At 37.5% G+C, this 8,316-nt stretch overlaps 1 long non-coding RNA gene across 3 annotated transcripts; it reads left to right on the top strand.

Moving 5' to 3' along the window:
* Positions 1-6: 6 nt before the first annotated feature.
* On the top strand, positions 7-6,188 carry LOC102754118. Of its 3 annotated transcripts, none has more exons than XR_001512544.1 (3): positions 7-82; positions 3,423-3,854; positions 5,911-6,188. It is a non-coding gene; the product is annotated as an uncharacterized LOC102754118 (long non-coding RNA). The 3 variants fall into 3 exon arrangements; XR_435257.2 differs by having other exon boundaries at positions 7-535; XR_435258.2 differs by lacking the exon at positions 7-82 and adding an exon at positions 545-756.
* The last annotated feature ends 2,128 nt before the right edge of the window (positions 6,189-8,316 follow it).

The following is an 8,316-nucleotide window of genomic DNA, read 5'->3' as shown; positions in this document are numbered from 1 at the left end:
GCCCGGAGCGTGGGCGAGTGTCCTCGTCGCAGGTGCCGCGGGGCCTGACGCCACGACGCCCCCGCGCTCTGAAGGTTCAAAGGTGTGAATAAGCCCGGACGCAGCCTTCGCCTGCAAAGCGGCCGAAACAGGACGCCTTGGAGCAGCTGACTCTTGTACTCACCTTCCTTCCCCGTCCTACTCTGCTTTTCAAAATGCGGCCTGAACCATCATCGCATCAGGTGCCCCCGAGGCGGTTGTTAAACGTGCAGGCCCCGGGCGGCCTGCCTCCTGAAGCCCAAGGCGTGCGCCCATTCGTAGTTGAACACCAACAGTCTACAAGGCGGAGGAGAACCTGGGAGGAGGCCCAGTCTCCAGGGAGTTTAATTCCTGAGCGTTTAGTCGTCTCTTGACCCAGACTAGCAAAGCTGACTAATGTGAGGCCGCACCCTAAAAGTACTGTGTGTGTTGGCCCCGAAGGCTTAGTAAGACATCGCGATCCCGGTCATTTGGGCGCATTGAGTCATGGCCCAACAGATTTACTCCGTTATTAAATGTGAGTTAATCTGCTACGTGAAGCAAACAAGCTCTCTACTTACCACCGTTCCAAGTCCAAACTCTACGCCCCTGTAATTACTCAAATCGGCAGCTAGGGGTTTTGTTGTTGTTGTTGGTTATTGCTCAGAAATCTTTGACACTCGCCCCAAATCGTAACTCTGAACAATATCTTATTTTCTCCACTTGAACCCCAGTTTACAGGCCAGTTGGAAAAAGAATGTAAGTATTGAAGAAGTTTGGGTTATGTCTTTGTAAACTGTAGCTTTTCCTTCAAAGACACTAGTACCTTTAATCACTCATCTGTTAATTTTATGATGTTTATATACTTACGTAAACCAACTTCAATTATTTTGATGCCAAGCCACGATGACAAATGATAAAATAAATTAAGCAATGCCTTTATACTTTTGGTTAGGAAAAAAACCAGATATAGTATAAAGAGGACATAAACTTTGGATCCAGACTCCAAGCTCAGCCACACATTAAATGAGTGATCTTAGAAAATCACCCAAGGTCTCTTAGCCTTAGATTCTTTATCTGAAAATTAGGAACCTACACCATAGGATTATTGTAAGAATCAGATTGTTATCAGAAAAAAAGATGGTCTTTCTCCATTGCTAGTGGGAGTTGGGTTCTTGGAGTACCACTGGAATGAGCATTTCCAGAGGCCCCCATGGGAGGTTGAGATAGGGTAGAAAGCTTTTATTTTTGTGGAATTAAATTACTCCGTTTCCAAAACCCCATTTCTCTTAGTCCAGCCATAGAAGTGTCGTTGGGGTTTCAGTGAAGCTAGAAGCAGAGCCAGTGTCCAGTTTCCTTTCCATGTTGGAGCTGGGTCCAGTTCAGCATCAGGCTAGTTGCAGTCCATTACTCCATTGTGTATGGGGGCCGCATGGCCATGGGCCATGTGGGCAAACGCAAAGTAGCCCCACAAACCCAGAGTCACACAAGTCCCAATAGTCCCCAAAGCAGTAAGAGAGCCAAGAGCGAATTCCTTTGTTTAGGAAATTAAATATCCCAAATTTTGCACCCATGTAGTGGCCATGCCCATTTTGTTCTCAGGTATGACTGACAGTAAGCACCTTGCCTATGTCAGTCCAACTTACTGGGCATGCACATATCTCCCCTTTGTTGGTCCCTTGGGGAGTGTAGTAGCTTTCTGGCGAAGCTGTCCAATGACATGCCTATAATGTCTGGTCTTCCCTTTGCTCCTTTCCTGTTAATAATAACTAGTTAATTACAACAGTATCAAGATGATGTATTTAAAACGCATAAAATAGGCTTCTGTGAGTTGTATTATTATCAACAATGTTCAACATTATTATTCCAATATTAACATTCTTAGCATTCTAGCAGCTATACCATATAAACTTGCTTCCACATTAAAGTGAATGACATTCACGGGCAAGACATGCATCAAAGATCATTTCAAAACTTTTTAAATAATAAAAAAAACCACTCATCTCACTTAAAGATGGGTCTCATGCTTAAAGCAGTGAGCACTTTTGAGAAGTTTTAAGAGACTGACCCTGCTTATCTTTTCATGCCAGGAAGATGTCTTAATTCTTTGGCCAACCTATAAGTTAGCTGCCCTTTGAAATAGGTGCCCACATTGTCCAATCAGTTGGTACACAGGAATTTACATGGTATAAAACATGGCTGCTCCTTTGCAAAGACGATGGATGGATTGCTTTCCCTCATAAGAAGTTGTGGGCATGGTAGCAATGTTTTTGGCAAATCTACAACAGCACAAATGATGTGATAGAAAATCAATAACTCAAGTTCCTTAAAGAGATGGGAGGTGATGGAACCAAGAGCACTGTCAGAATTTGATTGGAACCAGAAGGAGAGGAGACCTTCTGAGGGGAGATTGGAAAGAGGATGCATATGGGTACATTTGTTAGCAGAATTCCTTGATTTCAAGCCTGGTAGCCTCAGTTTTTTTGTTTGTTTGTTTTTTTCAGTGACCCAGTAGGCAAAAACTTGTCTGAAGAGATGGGGGGTGATGAGAGTTAAATCTTACCGAATTTGGAAATGGCTTAGATTTGCAACTGAGAGAAATGGGAAAGGATTTGAGAGAAACAAACATGTTAAAAGTTGGATCCTCAGCTCTGAGGATCTGAGAATGTAACACTTGAATCTGTTACATCTTTCAGAATGAAAAGGAAAAAGTTGAAGTCTGTTTTTCTACATTATTTTAATTTGTCTTAAGTAGAATTTTTTTTATTCAGTCCACTACATTAAAGAATAGGGTAGATTATTTTTGCCAGATTATTCATAGGACTTCTAAAATAGGCATTTTGTCTTAAGGTTGCGTGATGTCATACATGGTATTTTAAGTTATAGCTTTCTACTGTACTTTTAAAAGAATTTATTTTAAAAGATGGTTTTCTGGTGAAGAAACAATAAAGGAAAAAGCTAAATTCTGTGGGGAAAGGATAGGCTGTCTATGTAAACACTAAGAACTTGGTTTCTGAATTTAGACTTTCTGGTTTCTGAATTCCAGCTTCATCACTTAATATCTGTGAGATCTTGAGTAAGTTAAACTCTGTTGCCTCGATTTGTTTTCCTCTGTACATTGGGGATAAAACCTATGTCTGGATTGTTGAGAAGATTAAATTGGACAGTTCACATAAAGACTTTATGTAGTGCCTGGCCCCAAGTTAGTTACTTTTAAGGAGCATTAGACTGTTTCTTATTATCACTTTTCTTTTAATCAAGTAAACTGAAAAAAATGGCCAGTTTTTCATAGATATCGGTTATCTCACAACTACATTAAGCAAAGTTTCTCCCTAGGCCAAGAAGGTCTTAACTCTGTATCTTACTTCCCTAACGTTTCATCTTTCCTTTGCCCGTTATTGATTTAGTGCTTTTTGTTATTGCAGTAGAAGAAGCCAACAGAAGAGTGGCCCATGTGCATGGACAGGGCTGGAATGATTCTTGCTTCAACAGCATTCCCTTCAACCTTGCTTGAATGGAGGCTGCGTAGATCACAAGCTCCGCAGACTACAAGATATCTTTGCTCAGAAGGAACCACAAGGTCACTGAGAGCTAAACTCAACATTGTTCCCCCGCATATCAAAGCTAAGCAGAGTTGTAAATTGTTTCAACTTATGAATAGAACTCCACTGAACCACACCATAGCTATAGAGTTGACCTGCAGTTTTACCCTGCTAAGGGAGTTATTTTGTAGTGACAAAACTTTTCTTCTGGTGGCCTGACACATCATAGGACTTGGAGGTTGGGAATTCTTCCTTCCCATCAAATGTTGGTTCTAAATCCACAGAACTGTTTGAGAATCCAGATACAAAATTATGGTAAGTTTAAATTACCAATATTTTAATGTCTTGCTATTCCCATGTAATAGGGGTAAACTGTAGTTATTTACTTTCTAATCCTGTTCTATAATTATTTTCTGACACAAGCCAGTATTATTGCTCAGAAACACAATTTCCTCCAGAAGTTCCCTTCATCCAAAATATATTGTTATCCCATCACAAAGATGAATAATGGGTTCCAAATCCTGGTAAAAATCCCTCTTCCCTGTATTTTTTAAGAACAAGCATAGAAAAAAGCAATTGTGTTTTAACATCTTACATTTTTCTGAAATGTGAGGAAAAAATTTCCAAAATTGAAAAATCTCTTTGGGCTATTGGATTCTTTTTTTTTTTAATATAATCCACTGAGCCAAACCGGTTTTGGCAGGGCTATTGGATTCTTAAGACAATCTGTTAGTTAGCTGAGTTTAAAGTCATCAATGTTTCCTTGTCATTCCAAATAATGGAGAGCTTTCAGAACAGTTCTTTCTTTATTAGTTCTTCACCAAGAAAGCTGTTTTTTCCTTAGTCCATTAATGTCAGTTTCATGTCTCACTACCCCATGCATAAACCAATCTTCTTTCAGTTTTTGTTCACTATTTTATTGTAGCATAAATCCATATCATTGCTTTGCCTATATTATATACAGTAAATATTAAAACCAAACAATACCTAAGCTAGAAAAGCCATGTAGGCACCTGTGGACTCACACACTTGGCTGTAGGCACTTTTGATAACAGGACAGTTCACATTCCAGTTGAAGCAACCATTATGGTTAGACAACACCCCTCATTACCCCACTTTATTTTTCTTGTATTACGTCTTATACTATCTTACCGATTCTGTATTCCAAGAGACAAAACAGTTGCTGCTAATTCATTGGTTAATACTTTAAATATAGGGGCCATGATGAAAACTTTTTGATTCCAAAGTATTCATCCAATATCTAACTTTCAGTAGACTGTCAGCAACTAGTTGTTGAAAAGATGTATAAATGAATGAATACATGAAAGTAGAACAAACAAGCAGTGTGGGCAGCTAAAATTTGGAAATGATACTGCTTTGCATTTATTCAGAGTAATTATCTTTCCAGCTATCCCATGACAGGTATTTATATCATGTTGTGGATGTGGAAATCGAGACAAAGAGAGGTCAGATGCCTTACTTAAAGTCATCCAACAAGGATTTAGTAGAACCAGTTCTAGAATGTGATTGATAGAAACATAGCTATTTTTGTGTTTCTTTTCCTGATACCTACCCTACTCTTGACAAATGACAAGTGACTTTAAAAACTGTCACATAGCTAGGGCTAAAAGGATTAATGTTAACACATAATTCTATAGCAGTTACTTTCGGTTAACTATCCAACATTTATTCTTCCTTTTACCTTGGAATCTAGGTGTAGGTATTATGAAGATCTCTCTATCTCCACATCAGGAAAAAAATCATGATTGTTTTAAACCAATCCTGGTAACTATATTTTTCTTACCAGTTGTGGTTTAGAAAGACCATGTGACTCAGTTCTGGCCACTGAGCTATGAGGGTGTTTACAGGACAGTTTGGAATTTTTTTGGTTCTAAGAAAGAGACAAATGATGGGATGATGAACAGTCAACACTTTATAGGGTCAATGAATTGGAGATCCTTTTGAGTCAAAGGAATATTGCAGTTTGCACAATAAAATATGCTGGAAGGAAAGGAGATGATATTCATTGAATGAAATGTTTAAAGTGAATATTGTGAAGGTGGTACAGTAGTTGTTATTTATTAAATGAGATTATGAGATTAAGAAAGGTTAGCCAAGGCAAGTTATAGAACACAAATCTTTTAGACGGAGTTAAAAAAAGAAATTAAGAGGCCAAGAAGTCCTAGCTCAAGCCTTTTGTTCTTGGGCCTAAACTGTTCCTACTGGATTTAAGCCCACTAGCTTCTCACCTTCCAATAGTCTATACACTCCTCTCCTCGCCCCAATCCTAAAAATCCCTAGCTCACTCAGCAACTGCTCCATGAATCTTACTAAAATAAATTATTTTACATAGACATTTTGTTTTTAATAGATACTATTGATGATTTGATTTGAAAAGATGAACGAGATTGACAGCACAAAAATTTTAAATATAATCTTTAAAGGAAGATACACACAAGGAAAAGGCAACTGCCCTAGACACTGGCATGTCCAAATGTAATGACTAGACCTGCTGCAGCCATCTTGCAACCAGAGAGGAGGCAACTTAAAAACAAAGCCAACACAATGAAATGACTCAGAAGAAAGTGGGAAGACCTGAGTACTTGTTGATGCTATTGAGCTGATGAATTAAACTTGGAGTATACCAACTATGGGCTTCTTTTCATCTAGATTCTAAGGTAATACTGTAAATGTCTTTATTGCTTAAACCAGTGTTTCATTATTTTCTGTAGAAAGCCTCTCAATTCAGGTAAGTATCCATTAACAACTCCTACTCCAGAGGCTGTTTTTTCATGCTCTTCTGACTTCTGCTGAAGTTATTTTTTGAAAATAACAGAAAATTCCACCTCCTTAGATATGATCAAGGGTCTCTAACTCAGAAAAATCATGATTATGAAACATAGGAAGCACTGGGTAGGTGGGTTGAATAAGGTATCTGGCGATGAAGGGGATCCTGGATCAGGTAAGGTGAAGTGTGAAAGCTAAGCAAGAGATGCAGATGAAAATCAGAGAGAAAGTAACTCTTCTGAGCAGACCTTTTGAAAGCCAGTTTTAGGGACATATGAGCTACATATTTGGGGAGAATTGTGGAACCCACATTATAGTAATTGTGTTGATTACATCCATGATCTTTTCTCAAGAGGGGAAAATGAGTGTTTATAGGATGACAGGTGGTTCTTGTCATTCTTGTTTTTTTCAGAAACAGACCAAATTCTGACATGTCTCATGGTGACATGATAACCTAGAAATGAGAGGCTTGATTTCAATTTTTCATGTAAATACTCAAGAGGCCCATGGTATTGCTCTCTTTCAGTCTGGCACAAATCTCACAAAATAGAAGATCGCCTTAACATTTAATGTAGGATAATTCTCGTTCATGACCTCTTGCCTTTTCCAAACATCTTCATAAAGACATAGTAGTATTCTGTGAATTATATGAGAGCTGTCCATAGGAATTTAAACAGTAAATCTAACAAATAGGCTGCTCTTGGCCTCAGGACTCAGAAGTACTTATTTATTCTTACAGTTTAGGCACTTGAGGAAATATTAACTCTTGAATATATTGTATTCAATTGAGTTTGAAGCCATAAAGAGGAAGGAAATAATAAGATTAGAGCAGAAATAAATGAAATAGAGAATAGAAAAAAATGGTTCTTTGAAAAGACCAATGAATTAACAAATCTTTAGCTGGATTCACTAAGGAAAAAAGGCAGTATATTCAAATTACTAAAATCAAAAATTAATAAGGGAACATTGATGAAGGTAATAATGTAGATAATACTCCTATTTACAATTAATTTGCCAAATACAAAGGATTGTACTAAAACCTTTACATTCTTTATTTCAAAAACCTTACAACCTTTTTAGATAGGTATCATTATCCTCTTTTACAAATGAGAAAACAGGCTCTTTGAGGTTAAATAATATATTTAAGGTCATGCAGTCATGGTATAAATATGCATGTGCTGAAAGAGAATGGAAAAGTCATGAGTTATTTTTATATTCCTGTGATAGTTGGTAAGGGTAGTTGTTATCAATAAGAAAATGAAAGCCTGAGCGAAAGAAAGAAAGCAAAAAGAGACATTGGGTTAGACCTTTTTTTTTTATTCAGGATAGCTAGGCTGTAGTTCAGACAAGAATTCAGGAAAGCAATAGGCAACCAGACATTTCTATGTTGTGTATTTGAAAGTTCATAAACCTTAGATGTTCTTAAAAGAAGAATACATTTTTTAAAATTTCTGGGAAAAAAAAGATGTATATTAAAACTTCTTCGTAAGAACATTGCTACATTGTACATTAGGCACAAATTTTATTTATTGAAGTTTTTTGTAATTTTTATTCATACAACTGGAATATTTAATGTATATTTTACATGTATGTCTTGCAAGTAATAGCAAATCTACTGGACATTCCTTGCAGCAAGAAGCAGTGGTGCTTAGTACACGGCTACTTTTATTATCTCTGTTTTGCATAGGAATACAATAAAACATTTTTAAGAAACTCAAAATTGTAAAGGAGAATGGATAAAAATATTTGATGATTTAGGATGTAGATGAGGGATAGCTGTTAGTTCTTTTAAAAACGCCTTTCTTGATTCTTCATATTTGCATTGGAGTGGAGTTTCTGCCCCCAGATCAAATCCCAACGATAAGGTATCTCTGCTTGACATGAGCAATAACTGGAGTATTTAGGATTAAACAAAATACCAAATGTTACAGGATAGAGGGGGTGGGGAAAGTGTAAGGTGATAAGAGGCTCATCGGCTTAGAGTGGTTGT

The sequence above is a fragment of the Myotis davidii genome, unplaced genomic scaffold (genome assembly GCF_000327345.1).
Source record: "Myotis davidii unplaced genomic scaffold, ASM32734v1 scaffold933, whole genome shotgun sequence".
Classification (NCBI taxonomy): domain Eukaryota; kingdom Metazoa; phylum Chordata; class Mammalia; order Chiroptera; family Vespertilionidae; genus Myotis; species Myotis davidii.
Note: the sequence above shows the minus strand (reverse complement) of the source record. Positions and strands in the feature narration are given on the sequence as shown.